The sequence below is a fragment of the Rosa chinensis genome, chromosome 2 (assembly GCF_002994745.2).
Source record: "Rosa chinensis cultivar Old Blush chromosome 2, RchiOBHm-V2, whole genome shotgun sequence".
Taxonomy (NCBI): domain Eukaryota; kingdom Viridiplantae; phylum Streptophyta; class Magnoliopsida; order Rosales; family Rosaceae; genus Rosa; species Rosa chinensis.
Window position 1 is genome coordinate 72,421,709 of NC_037089.1, and position 18,225 is coordinate 72,439,933.

Consider the following 18,225-nt stretch of genomic DNA (forward strand, 5'->3'; position numbering starts at 1 on the left):
TGCCCAAACGATTTGAAAGGGAGTTTGTGTCTAGGCGACTATACTTGGGCCGCACGTCCACTTGATTTACCGCTTGGAATTTGATTCGATATCAATAATGTTTATAACAAAAGAAATACTTGTGAATACTCTATACGTGTAAATTATTTTGTTGTTTCACACTTTAAACTTGTAAAAATATTTTTCACGTTTTATACTCACTTGTATACTTAACTTGTGTCTTATGTACAATATACTTGTTAATTATACTTGTAGTTTGTAATTAATAGTTATACTTGTTTTATTTTGTATTTCTTTGTTAATTATAGTTACTAACTTTATTTAATGTAGGTACCGTCTGGCTGCAAGACGTAAAATACAAGCGCTACTTGGGAGGCAACCCAATTCAGAATTTAATCAGATTTGCTTTCTCTTTCCCTATTTCTTTTTATTTTTCAATTTTTCTCTATTGTTTTTATTTTAGGATTTGTTTTCGTAAATGTCTTCTATCTATGCTTACTTATTTCATTGCATGCTTTTAATTGATTACATTGAAGATAATGCAATATTTAAGTGTGGGGAAGGGATTTATATTTTTGTCTTTCATTTTGAGTCCAATATATATTTATATTTGTCTTTTATTTTTGAGTCCTTTATATAAAAAAATAAAAAAATAAAAAATAAAAAAATAAAAATAAAAATAAAAAAAAACTGCATTCATTCAGTCTTATTAAATTCAGCTATTTACAAAAAAAAAAAAAAAAAAAAAAAAAATTCATACACTATACTAAGCCATGTCTGCATCTCCGTAGGAGTTGAGGCTGAGCTCAAGGGAAATGCGAGAGTCACCGCCATAGCCGCTACCTCCCTCGGAAGTAGTATTCATGTTGCCAAAGATGTCATCACCATGCATGGGGAACAGTGGAAGGGTTTCAATCTCCTGGTGATCTCCTCCTCGTTGTTCCATGAAAGATTGTCCTCCTGTTGTGCCAAAGGAGGCAGTACTGGTATTAGTGTTGAAGGGTGAGGAGGAATATGGGTCAACACCATAGCCGACACGTGACCCAAAGTTTAGATCAATGGATCTACCATCATCAGTAGAACTAGTGGATCCAAAATTGAGATCGAGAGATCCACCAACCGGAACGTTCCGAAATTCCTTCAACTTCTGCCTCTCACGAGCCTTGAGGTTCTGGAACCAAAAGAAGACATTTTTGTCCTCGATCTGCCCATACTGTTTCAGATGAAGGCAGATCTCTTGAATCTGCTCTGGAGTTGGGTACTTAAAACCCTTATCATAGTAAAGGCCCTTGAGGATTCTTAGTTGAGGCGGTGTGGGAGCCCACCGGTTATTAGTCCCGGCTGCTTGGTTGTTTCCTCCATCCTCGATTTGTTGTTGGGTCTGTTGCTCCATTAGTTGCAGAGTTCGTGGTTCCATGTTGATGAAGAAAGGATTTGAGTTTCGAAAGAAAGGCTGAAGGGTTGAGAGAGAAAGGCTGGAACTCGGAAGAATTTTCTTTTGGAGTGAATAGTCGCTCCCTCAGAATGCACCTATTTATAGAACGAGTGAGCGGATCTCCACCGTTGGATGGACGATCTCTGAGATTAAATCTACGCGTTGGATTAAAGTCACCCGAAAACACGGAAAAGCTGTTGGCGCGTGGAGGACACGTGAGGGAACCAAACGAATCTCGAGGAGCTGTGACAGACAAGCTACAGCAGAAAGCAGGTTTAATTGCCGTGAATCAAGGAAAAGAAAGGACGCGTGGGGGAATCAAACGAATCTCGAGGATCCGTGACAGACAAGCTATAGCCGAAAGCATGCCATAAATCCAGGAAAAGAAAGGAATATTTACACGTGGGGGAGTTTCTTGGGCCGTGAACTATCATAACTCTTCTCCTTCCCGGAGAAGCTTTGTTCAAACCGTGTGTTTGTTGAGATTTCTACCCTATTTTGTGCTTCATATATACATCCTTTTTTGTCTCCTCCAGATTTTACTAAGGTTTGTCTAAGCGTGCAGTTTCAAATTCCTTCTACTTCCTCATGGCTCGAACCAAGGTAACCCCTCGCAGGGGCGTCAATCAACGCCGTGTTCTCTCTTTGGAAGAAGAAGGTCGTCAAGCGGCCACTAGAGCTGGGCTTACTCGTCCATGGGACCATCGTCCTATCCGTGAGCGTACCCGCAGTCCCCCTCCTCTGCCTCGTCGCTCTCCCAGACTGCATCCCGGAGAGTCTTCTTCCTCACCAGCTGCTCGTGCTCCTCGGCCTATGGCCACCCTGGAAAGCTTGTCGGATTCGATTGATGATTTGCGTTCCTCTCTCCGCGATGGTATTATGGTGACAGATTGGAGAGTCAATTGCATGATCGATTACATCTCTGAGATGAATTGCTCTTTGATCCGCTGTCACACTGCAATAAACAAGCTTGCTCAGGAAGTCAATAACTTGCAGAGTTATCCTCCTGGGTTTCCTCGCAAGGACGCTACTGCATCACACCATGAGGACCCGCCTCCGAAGGCTGAAACCAGCAAGAGGGCTGCCACTCGCCCGCATACAGCTCCTCCAAAGGAGTAAATAGAGGTACAAGTCTAGGCTGAAAGACTTTAAACATTAAGCGCTGCATGGGAGGCAACCCATTTCAACTGTAGCTGTGGAGGAGCCATCAAACGCAGATTTGCTTTCTTGAACTCTTCCTTCTATTTTATTTTCTTAAATTTTAAGTTGTTTTAGGTTTCGTTGTGTTCATTTTCTCTTCTATGCTTGATTTATGCTTTGCATGATTTATATTTGTTTATACATTGAGGACAATGCATGAATTAAGTATGGGGGAAGGGTTATTGCTTTATTGTGTTTTTAGTAGTTAGTATATAAAAAAAAAAAAAAATGTTTGATGTTGGATTGTGTTTTGATTGTGTTTTTAATTGATGTTGTGATACACTAAGGTATATTGGATTAAACATAGTCTTGAAAAAGGGTAGCTGTTTCAGTCCCATTGCACATCGAGACTCCCTGTTCCCGTACCTAAGTGTTGAAATTAAATTAAATTGTTGAAAAAGAAAAAAAAAATTTACTTTTGTTTTTGTTTTTGAGTCTTAGGATGCCCTTTCAACTGTCTAGGATGATTCTATATCTCTGAAATCATGATTAAAAAAGGATCACAAAATTGAGATGATTTTTAAAATGGTATTCTTTGGTTAATTGAGATATATGAAAAATGCATGCATGTGTAGTGGATATGGATTTCGTAACCTTGGTACAGAATATGAGCATGTTAGGATGAGTTTTGATTCATAAAAGCCCATGTGAGATATTTGAGCCATGTCCCTTTTTCTTGGAGTGATAATTGAAAAATATATTCTTAATTTCTTGGCGATGTTTTGATGATCTCATTATTCTTTCATTTGATTGATTGCTTGCCATAGATTAAGTTTGATGGACTAGAAAATGCTAGAATTCGCTCTTGTGCTTGTTGAGACGTTTGTCAATACATGGCCCTGATTCTGGAAGGGATAGAGGCAACCTAGGAATTACCACCATTGCTAAAAAAGCATGTGTCCCTATTTGTGCCCGTCGTGGGACTCCCTTAGATAAACCCCTTTGAGCTTACATTAAGCCTTTTCTTTCATCACCCTTAAATCCTTAACCCTGAACCTTAGTATAGCTACACTCCTACCCTTTGTTCTAAAAACTTAGCGGAGCTATATTTTGGGACTTTACTTGAGGATTTGGCATTGAGAAAGAAGATTGAGAAGAGGTGAAAGTTCAAGTGTGGGGGTAGACTTGTCCATGAGAAAAAAAAAATTAAAATTATGTGAAAGCCGTGAAAAAAAAATGAAAAAAAAAAAAATTGTGTACGGCTAGAAAAGAAAAGAAAGAAAAATGTTTATGGATTTTAGTCCCCCATACTTAGCGATTTTGGAGTTTACTTTGAACTGAAGGCCCATTACAGAAAAATTTGGCCTTTGTCCATTCCACTATAGTTCTAGGGAAGTTTACAATGAAGATTTGGCCCAACATGAAGACATTAGGCCCTTTTATGTAACCTCTAGGGAAAGTGACGTTTTTGCAATGCCTTGGTGGATTTCTTGAGGTCTCTACATCTACATGTGCTCTACTAGGTTTTCAGGACACTTTGACAAATCCTTACCTTTCAATTCTTGAAACCTTGAGCTTTAGCCCCACTACAACCCTTGATAAAACCTTCTTGATCCTTAAGATGGGACAGCCTTTGATTTGTGGAGATGAGTTACAAGAGTTGAACCTATGGCTTGGGTCCATCCGTGCAAGTAGTTGATATCCTTCATGAGATCTTTTTAAAAAAAAATTATATTCACAAAGTGTTTTTCGTTTCTTATATATGTGAGCTATTTGATTGCCTCAAAATATTTTCTCTCACATATAATTGAGTGATGATTATAAGCTTTTAAGCATTGTCTTGAATTCTGAGAGAAGAAAGAGTGGATATACCTTGTGAAGATATGAATCATACTTGTTCGAAGCATGCTTAACAGAAACCATCACCATTGTCACAACCAAGTCCTACTTGTGTATGTGTGGATTATATGTTTTAATTAACTCTTGAATATCTACATATTGATTCTTGGTTGAGTGCTAATCTTGATGTTGTGAAAGTAGGAGATTTCTGAGACAAAAAGTTGAAGGGCAATAGAGTCATTGTTTTTGTAGAGTCTTTAATTTTCGTTGAGTGTTAGTGTGTGTCTTAGTGTGATTTTGCTAAGGGACTAGCAAAAGCTAAGTGTGGGGGAATTTGATAGGAGCATTTTAATGCGACGTTTTACTTGCTTTTCCCTACATTTCTTGCGTTATTTCCTTATTAAAACCCTGTTTAGGAAAGTTTTCATTCTTTGATTGGGAAAGTTCCTATTTGTAGAAAGTTTCTATTTTTATAGTTTCTATTTATCATTTTTAGTAAGTTGCCATTTTTCATTTTAGGAAAGTTTCTATTTTTCTTATTAGTTTCTATTTTTTTAGGACCTCCAAGCAAGTGGAAAATCTTGAGGAGGAAAATCAAAGTTGCAACCAAGTGGAAAATCTTGAGGAGGAAAATCAAAGTTGCAAGCAAGTGGAAAATCTTGAGGAGGAAAATCAAAGTTGCAAGCAAGTGGAAAAACTTGAGGAGGAAAATCAAAGTTGCAAGCAAGTGGAAAAACTTGAGGAGGAAAATCAATTCAAGTTGAACAAGTGATAAATAAGTGGGAAGATATTTTTTACAAATTTGTCTAACATATCTAGCCCTTCATTTATGTTCATCTCCACCCTCCATTCATCATTTTTTGGGCTATAAATACACTTCTCCTCTCACTCTCAAAACACATTCCTTCATCCATTCCATCTTCTTTGTCTCTCCATTTCCTTTCCATTTTCCCACCAATTCCTTCATCCATTCCATCTCCTTGTCTCTCCATTTCCTCTCCATATTTCTTTTCCATTCTCTAGTTTTCTTGTTCTTCATTTTCAAGCCAAGAGAAAGAGAAGCCATGCAATACATCAATTTCCCAACCGCCATCCACCCTTGTGTCGTCCCTAGAAGATTGCTTGCTTTCAAGGATCTTCAAGTTCTTCGTCTCAAGGCTTTATCATTCATCTTTCAAGGTGTATTATATCCTTTCTCTTGTTTTCTTTGTTTGATTTTGTAAAACTATGAATTCTAGTTAACAAATAATGTTAAGGGCAAAGTTTAAAGCCCGTTTATATGTTTTGAGATAAAGTTGTGATTTCTATATGTTGATTTTTATGTTGCTTATGTGGGTTTGTTTAATTAAATTTGCATGATAGAAAACTTTTGTATTTTAATCTTATGTGGTTGCAAACACTTAGGGTTTTGATATAATTGGTGCTAGGTTTAAGAACATGAAATTAACTTTTCGTTTTGTGTAAACTTGAATCAAAGTAGTAAAGGTTTTGTGCAAAGACCGAATTTAATTAAAGAGGATTGCAATTAGGTGGACTTTTCCATACTAAGTTGTACACTTGAGTTGATAGCCTTTCTCTATGTCTAATGCGTTGAACATGTCATGATTGACTAGCTTTCTAGGGCTTGATTGCATGTTTGATAGGATTAATCTAGGTGCTTTCGCTTAGGTTAATTAGCATTGAAAAGTAAAATATGGGAAATCATTTGCTTTCGAATGTTTCACATGATCAACTCCTCTCTCATGACATTTAAAATCAACTATAGGAATTGTAATTGGATTTCTTACATATGGATGTGGTTTTGATCTTTGTTCCTTGCGATCCACCCTTGTATATATGTTTTTACATTTTCTTTATTTTATTTATCTTAATTTTCAATTCTATAATTCTTAAACCCCCCTCCCTTTTTATTTTGTTACTTGTATATATTTATATTCTTTATTTTATTTTTTAATACTTTTCTTTATTTGTTTCACAATTACAAGTGTACCCTCAATCCCCGGATAGAACGATCCCTATTTGCTTATACTACTAACGATATTTCAGGGTTAAATTGCGCGCTTGCTTTGAGCGCGTCATGTTGCATTGCATGTGCTCGAGATAGAAGTTTCGTATACCGTCATGACTGCCACTTAATCATAAAAATTATTCAGACTTCTGAGCATTCAGATGGAACTTTTGAATGTCATAACACAAGATACATTCTACTCAAATATTTTATTTTGATTTAATCCTTTCAAAGTTACAGCCGAGGCAGCCACTTCCTTTATTCAAATCAAAAAGAAAGATCCAATCCTTAAAAGTTCTATCTAACTCGTATGAGTAGGACGCCCACTTCCTAATTCGTATCAAAATGGAAAAAAAATCAAGATCACTAAATCCCTATTAATTACACCAAGTTTAAAGATCGATCTGATATTTTTATGCCCATAAGTTATTGCAATAACTTGTCCAATTACCATCTTCATTTTAGGGAATTTTCAATATCTACCACAAAACGATACTTGACATCCTTGTTTATGAGCCTCTCAATAGCTTCATTCACATACTGAATTGGAACAACTTCTATGTTTGGATATATCTTGTGAGCCGCATAAAAGTTTATCATTTCTTGAATCTGTTTTGTACCACCTGTTACGCTGCCGGTAATTCATCTCTTACCTGATCACAAAATAATCTCAACTCCATGAATAAAAATCTTATGTGAATTTTTAAAATGAAAAATTATATATATATATGAACTATTTATGTAAAATGAAATGCTAGAATAAGTACCTATAATAAGGTTTAAAGGGCTCAATTTGAGTTCACTTAGGGCAGCCACAAGGACTAGAACACCAGTAGTCTTCAATAGTGGCATGTACTGATACGCTCATAAGCAAGCGCATAATTTAACCATGAAAATGTCATCGTTAGTATAGAATAAATAGGGATCGTTCTAACGGGGGATTGAGGGTACACATGTCATTGTAAAATAAATAAAGAATTAAAATAAATACAAAGTGTAATAGTTACAAAAAGAATATATACAAATAACTAAATAAAAGGGTTAAAAATTAGAGTTTTGAAAATTAAAATAAATAAAAGAAAGAAAATATAAAAACACATATACAAGGGTGGAACGCAAGTAACAAATATCAAAACCACAATCATATGCAAGAAATCCAATCACAATTCCTATAGTTGATTATCTATGTCATGAGAAAGAAGTTTACCATGTGAAATGTTAGAAAGCAAACGATTTCCCATTTTTTACTTTCCTTCAATAATTAATCTAAGTGAAAGCACCTAAATTAATCTCATTGAACATGCAATCATAGTCTAGAAAGCTAGCTACTCAAGAACATATCTAATGCATGAAGAACAAAGAAAGGATTCAACCAAAGTGCACAACCTAGTATGAAAAAGTTTACCTATTTGCAATCCTCTTTAATTGATTTCGACTTTTCTCCAAAGCCTTTACTACTTAAATCTAGCTCCAATTACATGCATATATCCTAAGTTGGCCACCAAATAACACATACATACAAAAGTTTTCTATAATCCAAAATCAATCAAGCAATCACACATAAGCAACATATCAATCAACATAAAGAAATCGTAACTTTATTTCAAAACATATAAACGGGCTTTAAACTTTTCCCTTAACGTCATGTTAACTAGAATTCATAACTCTATGAAATCAAACAAAGGAAACAAAAGAAAAAGATGAAATACACCTTGAAGGATGAATGATGAAGCCTTGAGACGAAGAACTTGAAGATCCTTGAAAGCAAGCAATCTTCTAGGGATGACACAAGAGTGGATGGTGGCTAGGATCAAGATGTATAGCATGACTTCTTCTCCTCCTTGGTTGAGACGCAGAGCTTCTGAAGACTAGATAATGGAGAGAATTTTTCTGATGTTTATCTACTGAGGGAGAGAGGTGTGTTGTGTTGTGGTGGTGTGGTGTTGTTGTGGTGTTTAAAACGTCTAGAGAGGAGGCTATATATAGGGGAAGACAAGGCTTCATGAATTTAATTTCCAAAGAATTTTCTGGTTGCACCACACAGCTTCGACCAATCACGTAGCTCCACGTCAGCTCTGTTGTGTCATCCAACCCATCAAAAAGCTCCAAAATAGGTCCATAATCTTTCCAAATATATTATTGCTGATTTTCCCAAGATTTTATCTGATTTTTCTCTTAATTTTCGGCCAAAATAATCTTGAGTGAAAATAGGAATGAATTTGGACTTGTTTTGGACCTTTTCTCCCTTAAATCTCTTCATGGCATCATTATCCTTGATCCTCTCTTGATTTTTGACATTAACTCCATAATTTCCCATGGCAAAATCATATTTAATTTCCAAAAATATCTCCAACGTCATCTTTAAGCCATGTGTTTTCATTTCAGCTCATTTCTTCTCCATTTTCTCCGATGTACCTAGAAAATAAAAACTAAATTAAAACTTATTTATTTAAGGAAATAACTAAGAAAAATATGAGGAAATAATTATTAAAACATCACATAAAAATGCTCCTATCATGTACAAGTCAATTGGGTGATTTCCAGATGTCGTGTCAATGATAAAGTCAAGTGACTTAGCCTGCACCTGCATTAAAGAAAACGATTTTAGTAGTAAAATTGTCAATTGGTTTTGTGTTGGAGTTTATTTTGTTGCAAAGTGATTCTACCTTCATTTGGTCTTGGTTGGATGATATGACGAAATTGTCTGCTGCAAGCAGAGTCAGAGCTTAGTCTTTCTTTGACATACTTGTGCTGAAAACAGTTACCTTGAGTCCCAAAGCCTTGCCGAATTTCACAGCCATGTGACCAAGACCGCCAAGGCCGATCACGCCTAGGGATTTCCCAGGTTGGTTCATCTTATGGTCCATCATGGGAGAGTAAACAGTAATGCCAGCACAAAGCAGTGGTGCTGCTGAAGCCAATGGATAATCTTCTAGTATTTTAAAGCAGTACCTATATATTCATGAACGAAACTAGTTTGCTAAATACAATTGTTCCACATCGGATATGCGACTGTATAAGTACTGGTTACTGAATAGTGCTTTGCTACTTACCCTTTCATGGACAACAGTGAAAGTGGAGAATCCTCCATGGGTAATTGTACCATCATAATCAAAATGGTTATAAGTGTAAACTGCTTCTTTATCACAGTAATTTTCTTGGCCATTGTTACAATACTCGCAGTCTCTACATGAATCGGTATAGGTTCCAACTCCGACATGGTCACCAACTTTGAAGCGATGAACATTTGGACCAACCTCTTGCACAATGCATGCCAACCATCTCATGTCTTGATAATTTGCAAAACAATCGATTAATATCACAAGATATGAACTCAAATAAACCACTTGAATATGTATATATCATGCATATATACTTACCCATGCACCATAGGATAGATTGCATCTCCAAATTTGTTCCTTGGCCAAATGACCTTAGCATAACAAACTCCACAATGTGTGATCTTTACGGAAACATCGTCAGCTCGAACATTCCTGATGAAAAAAGTGATGCAATTTTAGCTACCCAAGTAAGATATTTTCAATCGAGCGAGCAATGCAATCCAATGTTTGAAATTTTGAATGTTGATATTTAGATGAACGTGTTTTTTTTTTTTTTTTTGCTTTTTCAAAATGCCTACTAGAATGCATATATTGTAGCAGCATTTTCAAACCAATACAGGCTTACTCTTGTCGCAACACTTGGTGAACATGTTTAGTGATCCTAAGCTAGGCCCTAGCAGTAATACTCTCAAGATTGATCAAGATTTGAGCATACATGCATACCTTCTGTTAAATTTATAAGGCGATATGACTCAGGAAGCATCTCTTGCGGCCCATCCCCAGCAATTCCCATTTCCATTTGCTGTACTAATTTCGGAGCTCATTGTCTTTCAGTTGCGAGCAATAAATGTAATAGATGAAAGTAGTATAAAGAAGACAAAGAAGGCTCAGATTCACCTAAACTCATATGAGGGAGATACAAGGTGCAAGTGTGAGACGTCATTCTGATGTGAAATTTATTCTACGCACCGACGGTGCAAATGACCAAACACTTATAAGATGATCACAACCCTTGATATTTATAATTAATATTTTTATTAATAACCTAAGAGTGTATTTAATATAATCTAACCATTCATTTATGTTGGTGCAAGTGCACGTCGGTGCACTAAATCCTCCCCCGTTGGTCAGAGATTTCTCGATGAAAGCAGTTTTTCTTCTAAGTTGTATGTCCCAAAGTTAGACTTTCGTTATCGTTTATTAATTGTTATATAATAAAAATATTATTTACAGTAAACACAACATTATTTTAATTTAGAATTTTTAAAATATTACCCGATCGATTGTAAGCGAATCTAGTACTGAAATATTCATGTGTTTTGAAAAAAATGTCAAGTTTTCACTTGTTTTTGCTTACTTTGCTTGCTCGAGTTGTGACAAAATTCTTTGTGCCTAGGGAGGCTCTTTAATAAGACAATCGAACAATTTGGTTCATGATCATCCAACTGCTCGATAGTTAACATTCAAAAAATAAAGATTTTTGCATACTTTTAAATTCAAAGTGTTTTGAGTATGAGATTTTAAAACTATAGATCGTGATTGATGAGGTGACCCTTGCCATGGAGCATGTCTACCCCACTAAATTTAAATACTTGAAATAAAAGCATTGCCATGCTTAAATTGTTAATGGAGTGGCTATTGCCACCGTACTAAAATTTTTGTTTACGCTACAAATTTCTGATTTATTGAAAGACTAAAATACTATAATAAAGGATAATATCTTTTTCTTAAAAAAAAACTAAAGGGCCAGTACGGCTGCCTTCAAGCCTTGATTAAATAAACTGTCGAATACAAAGGGGGGGACATTGAACCTAAGCAGATAGAGAACATCCTGAAATAATATCATGAGTCTCCACTAAACAACTGTATTCAACAAGGCACCAGCTAGCAAAGAGCGCTCTACTGGCAACTCTATTTGCTTTGACACAGCGGTGACACAACGGAAAGATAACTCGATTTGCAACTCGATTATAGCATAGCATAATTTCCATATGCACAGCTTTCCCATCATGATGCTACTGGAAAATACATCCGGTGACACTTAGTTTCACCCTGCCACTAGGGGACAACGACTATTTGACCAAGCAAGGAACTTGCCGCCTACCAAGAGCAGACACATTACTGCCACTAGGAGGTTGCGACCATTTGCTAATGCAAGGAACTCGCCATCTACCTAGAACAGACAAGGCACACAAGGTGCATATACCGGGACCAAGCCCACAAAAAAATGGTAGCAACTTATTAACCGAACAACTAATTAACAAGTAAACATAACGATAATTAAAGCATTGAACATAAAAAACAAACTCTAATAGACCTAGAGTAAAACCCCATACCCAAGAACAACTAGGCCCATGACATGCCCAACTTCGGATTAAGGCCAGATGGTTCCCAACCTTGAACCCAGCCCAGACAGTTTGCTGCACATGCAATCCCGCCACCACGGACGCACCCCCATGTCCGTAGCTCCACCGCAGCCTTAGGATCCCAAGCGCCTTAGAACAGATGTCGTCGGCAGAGCACCAGTAGATCATGGTCCCCACCAGCACCGCCCCAATCCTCAAGGCTGCATCCTGGAGAGCGAAACCAGCACTGAAACTTCCACTGCAGCCCTCTGCTACTTGATCCAAAACCAAACCACCATTCTCCACGGGCTTTGCGACAAGATCCAGTGGATCCATCCACAAACCCACGATCCAGATCCGATACGTACCCTACCTGCACCACCGATCGCCATCAACCCGAACACGCAACCCTACGCAGCCATCTCCGTCAATTGGAAACGAGGCAAAAGAAGACCCCTCGACCCCAAGATTCGATTACCTACATCAGCATCCCGTCCGGCCACACTCGGCGCACGCCGGCGAGGCTATGAGCCAGCACAGGTGTGGCGGCGCAGCCGGACGAATAGATTTTCTCTCTTACACTCTATAGAACACGTAGTTAAACTTCCTCTTTTTTTATTTTTCGTTCATATTTAAACTCTAACTTTTTTTTTCTCACCATTCATCATCTTCAATCGTTCTTATATTATGCTAACAACTTTTATGCCTCAAAATATATAATACTAACGCTAATAGAGTATGAAAACACCTACTTGGAGCCTGAAAATGAGGTAATTGTGTTTTTGTTTTCATGTTTATTCGTTTATGATCGTATAACTGAAAATTACACATGGGCGCTGTCGCTTCACTCGCACTCTGAAATTAAGCCTCACACAACAATGGTCAAATCAGCTTCTAAATGCCTCTTTTTATTCTTTCTGTCTTTCCTATGTAGATGTTCATCGGGTACTTCTATCATTATCTTTACTTTTTCATTAGAAAAATACCATTTTTGAAGCAAAATAAGACAACCCCGTCTCGGATTTGAGTTAGGCCTTGTCAACGGCCCAGCCCATTCATAGCGGGCTTGGGCCGGGCCTAACTAGATTTTTAAATAGTGGCGGGCCGGGCCGGTCCGGGCTTTGTTATAAATCGAAGGATCCAAACCCGTCCATATAAGGCGAGCCTTGCTGGCTTTTTCAGGTAGGGCCGGGTAGCCCACCTTTTTTCAGGCCAGGCCGGACTTTTCTATAATGTGAGTCTCAAACCCACTGCCATCAGAGACGAACCATTTTATTGTTCAATATCAGATATCTTGCTTCTAGATCATCTCAGGTCATATTAAGGATGCTATTTTTTTTCCTTTTAAAGTTATAAGGGGTTTGGAACCTAGCCGAACTAGGAGGCTCATCCTCACCCCCGTTTTAATGTATTGAAATAAAAAGACATAATACAAAGTGTCCCAATTAACAACTTAGAACAAAAGCAAATTATTAATACAATTTCTATGAGTTTATCTAATTAGGCATATTGTCTTCCATTTTAAGGTTGTTCCTCTTCTTCACACCAGACTTTGTATCATTGAGGCTAACACTTAAAATCTGCCTGCAGCCTTGCATAATTGGTACAGCCCTGCAAAAAATTCTTGAAATGAGCCACTTATTTGTAATGCATGGACTACACAAAATAACCAAAACTCCAGTTTTATTTCTACTTAGGCATAAAGTTGAACATATTTATTACAAATATCTAATCTGCAAGTTTTAGTAAAAGCAAGCAACTCAAAGTTTGTCACTAAGAAAGCTGGGTTATTCATTGTGAAAATAAGAACTCAAAACATGCATAGAACAACATCTAATCATTCTGACCCAACTCTAATCATGCATAAACACCAACTTCAATTAACATATACAACCTAGAAGAGGGAAAGCATAGGGATTTGATTAACTATAAAAAAAAAATTCACTCTTTCAACTCCTGTCGACCTGTCCAATAAATCAAAACACCAACTTCGGAAAAAAAATGGGAAAAAGAAGAAGCCATAACCTGGATTCAAAAGATCAATGTGACTGTGAGTCAGAGGGAGAGGATCGAAAGATCGATGTGACTATGAGACTGTGAGTCGTGAATGAGGATCGGTTGAGAAAGAGAGAAAAGTTTGGTTGTTTGGAGTGGTGGAGATCTGGAGAGAATGGAGGCACAACGGCTACAAAAGAGAGAAAAGTTTGGTCGTTTGTAGTGATGGAAAAACCTCGATCTGAGAGAAGAAGATGAGCCGATGAGGGATGGAGCTTGGAGCTGGAGGCAACCTCGATCTGAGACAAGAGGCCGTGCTCAAGAGAGAATGGAGGCAATGGAGACAGCGGCTGAGTCGGGAGAGAAGAGTTTACACTTTACGAAATAGGATTTTGATTTTAGGTCAATTGGGAGTGACCTAGTGGGGCTGGTGTGAGACAGCTGGTCTCCAATTTCCAAATCCAACGGTAGGAAATTAGAATTCTAGGATTGGATTCTCTTTCCAAATCCAACGGTAGGATATATCATTCTAAAAACATATATATAATTTTAGTATTTTACATAATATTTTTATATATCATACATACACTCCAAAGAGCAATCTCTATAAATTCAAAGAAAATGGGAAAACTGATCGTTGGATGTGATTATTACAATAAATTGTGCGTGTAGTTAAAAATTTAGTCAATTTCACCATAGTTTTGAACCCGATCGGATTGGTCAACTGTAGTCACTTATATGTTTTCTTGGTTGACCGATGACGTGACAACCGTGAAAAATGTTTATTTTTTCATATCACGTTTATAAATATTTCATCGATGGATATGCGTGGACATAAGATAAAAAAAAATAAAAATTAATTAATTACAAACACATTGGCCTATGCCATTTTTCATTCTAAGTTGTATGACTTATACATTGCATTTAAATTGTTGAGGTTCATTCTAAAGCAACCAGGAAATGGAAAATGAATTCGGAGAAACCAACGGCTCGATGGAGAGATTGTAATGTCTTATGGTGGTTGTAGAAAATCCAGCCAATTTGGTTCTCGTTTCGAATTCGATCAACTAGGTCAAACTTAGTTACTCTTATAAACCTATATTTATATATCATACACTCCAAATGGCAACCTCTATCAATTCAAAAAAATAGAAAAACCAAACCGTTGGATAAGATTATTACAATAAATTATGAGTGTGCTAAAAAATTTATCCAATTTCACCATATTTTCGAATCCGATCGAATTGGTCAACCGTCGTCACTTGTATGTCTTCTTAGTTGACCGATAGCATGACAATAGCGAAACGTGCGTATTTTTTCACATCACGTTTGTAAATATTCCATCGATGGATGTGCGTGGACATAAGATAAAAAAAAAATTTTAATTACAAACACATTGGCCTATACCATTTTTCCTTCTAAAGTTGTATGACTTGTACATTACATTTAAATTGTTGAGATTCATTCTAAAGCAATCATGAAGTGAAAAATGAATTTGGAGAAATCAACCGCTCGATGGAGAGATTGTAATGTTTTATGGTAGTTGTAGAAAATCCAGCCAATTTGGTTCTCGTATCGAATTTGATCAACTAGTTCAAACTTAGTTACTCTTATAAACCTATATTTATATATCATACACTCCAAAGGACAATCTCTATCAATTCAAATAAAATGGAAAAACCGACCGTTGGATGAGATTATTATAATAAATTATGAGTGTGATAAAAAATTTAGCTAATTTCACCATATTTTCAAATCCAATCGAATCGGTCAACCGTAGTCATGACATGTAGAATACTAATATATATATGCACATATTCTATATAGAAGTATGAGAACTTCCAATTTCACCATAGACCAAATTACAACAAATTCACACTCACACAAAGACACACACACACACACACACACATATAAACACACATACACATATATAAACATGTCTAAAAGTCTTGGATCTTCAATAATGATGATGTGACATACTGAAGATTTCCAAATATATGTGCTGGGCCTTCTAGATGGGGCTTTCCGTGCATGCTGTAAAAGTTGTTGTAGATTCCCGTCCAAGTTGAACTTTCTTCACTTAAATTGCCATAACTCCTTCTAGAAAAGTAGGAATCGTAAATCGTAAAATCAGAAACTAGACACATGGGGCTTTCCGTGCATATAGGGTACTTCTCCTAATTCCATCCGAGAAGTTCCCAGTAATTCAGCGAAGTTAGGTTCTAGACATGAACTTGTAAAAGATTTTGCAGATTCCCGTCCAAGCTGAAATGCCTTCACTTAAATTGCCATAACTCCTTCTAGAAAAGTCGGAATTGCAAACTGTAAAATTTCTCAAAAACTAGACACATGGGGCTTTCCGTGCATATAAGGTACAACTCCTAATTCCATCCTAAAAGTTCCCAATAATTCAGCGAAGTTAGGTTCTAGACATGAACTTGTAAAAGATGTTGCAGATTCCAGTCCAAGTTGAACTGCCTTCACTTAAATTGCCATAACTCCTTATAGAAAAGTCAGAATCACAAACTGTAAAATTCTTCAAAAACTAAACACATGGAGCTTTCCGTGAATATAGCGTATAGCTCATAATTCCATCCGAGTCGTTCCCAGTAATTCAGCGAAGTTAGGTGTTCCACACAAAAGTTTATGTGTTAGTTAGCTTAGCTTAGCTTCTTTTCTTACTTCTTTGAAACACACCTACAAAGACACTAAACTAACGTAAATGAACCATAAATAAGGAGAACTAAACATATATACTAAGAGAAAGAGGCATAGAAATATAAGAATTAAGAAAATATGAGCACATCAACATACATATATAGATATAGATATAGATATATATATATATATATATATAATAGTTTACGGGCTTTTACTGGCCTGGCCTAGCGGGCTTTTTGACTGGCCGGGCCAGGCTTTTGGCCCTCTGGGTCGGCGGGCCTCCATCGGCCCACTTGATCCGTGGGCTTTTTGATGAGGCCTAATTTGAGTCTTTGTTGAAGATCATAAAATTTTAAGAACTCTGTCCAGCACTAGTGTAGCTGTTAATCTCTATACGAATGAGGGCTATGTTAGGAAGTGAAATCCACACTCCATGTTTTTTTTTTTAATATTTTGCTTTAGGAATTATATTGTTCTACAGAAAAAGTAAAGACGATAATAAAATTAAGTAATATTTGTTAGGGGAAATGATCATTTACCCAATTTTAGTTTAAAAATTGTCCACTTACCCAAACACTCTAAGAGATTATTTCCCTTATACCCAATTAAGTATTTTTTTTGATTCATTTTTATTTATTTTTGGGACAATTTTGCCCTCTCCTTTTTTGTCACTTAGAGAAATAAGTCATTGGAGACCTTGCTTGACTCCGGTGGTGGACTCCGCGGCGACCGGTGATAGGAATATGGCAACCGGTCACCAGAATTAGGCAACCGATGACCGGAATCCGGCTACCGGACTGGTGACGGGATTCCGGTGTCTGAATTTATTGCCCCCTAATAATACCCATTAACCATATTATTGCCCCCCAGTAATCATATTATTACCCCCCAATAATCATATTATTGCCTCTAATAATCATATTATTGCCCTCTAGTAAATTACATAAACTCCCAAAACCAAAATGAATACACTACAGACACAATTGATCAATTTATATGCATATTATTGCCCTCCAATACTCATATTATTGCCCCCCAATACTCATATTATTGCCTCTCAATACTCATATTACTTTTATACGTTATCAGCACGCTCAGAGCCAATAGCCAAGAAAAAAATCTCTAGTTTTCTAGTTTCTTTCCGTAAAAAAAAAAAAGAAGGAAAAATATTTCTTCTTTTCTGCCGCCATCCAAATTTTTTTTTTGGCCATCGGCCTCACCGCACCCAGCCAAGAGAAATTGATCTTTGCACCCAACAGCAGGACCAGAGCAATTGATCTCCACGCTGCCCTTGAGACCCGATCTTGACCTCAACGACGACTCCTCTGCACTGTTGCCGCACCCAGATCGGATTCGTCAGCCCCCCACCGTTGCAGCACCCAGATCAGCGACGATGTAGCAGCCCACCCGTCACCTGGCTGCCCAGCCCCCCGCCCTTGTGCCTAGCGTGCTCTGCCCAACGCCTCTGCACGCATCACCGCCGAACACTAGTGCTCCTCCAGATATCGATCTACCCAGCCACTCATCCTGCAGCACCAATCCCAGCACCGGCCGCAAATTCCAGCGAGAGAGATCGGTTAGTAGCTGCAGAGAGAGATAGAGGAGAGAGAGTGAACATGTAATTTTTTTTAATTAATTAAATGTTGAAATTGTCATTTAACACTGAATTGAGTAAATGAGGTTAAAAAACTCTTAGTGAAGTAAGCGGGTAATTTTGAAGCTGAAATTGGGTAAGTG

The 18,225-nt window shown here is 37.2% G+C and overlaps 1 pseudogene; it reads right to left on the bottom strand.

The window, feature by feature from the left end:
- Window positions 1-6,381: 6,381 nt before the first annotated feature.
- On the bottom strand, window positions 6,382-10,308 carry LOC112184947 (annotated as a pseudogene).
- Window positions 10,309-18,225: the final 7,917 nt, after the last annotated feature.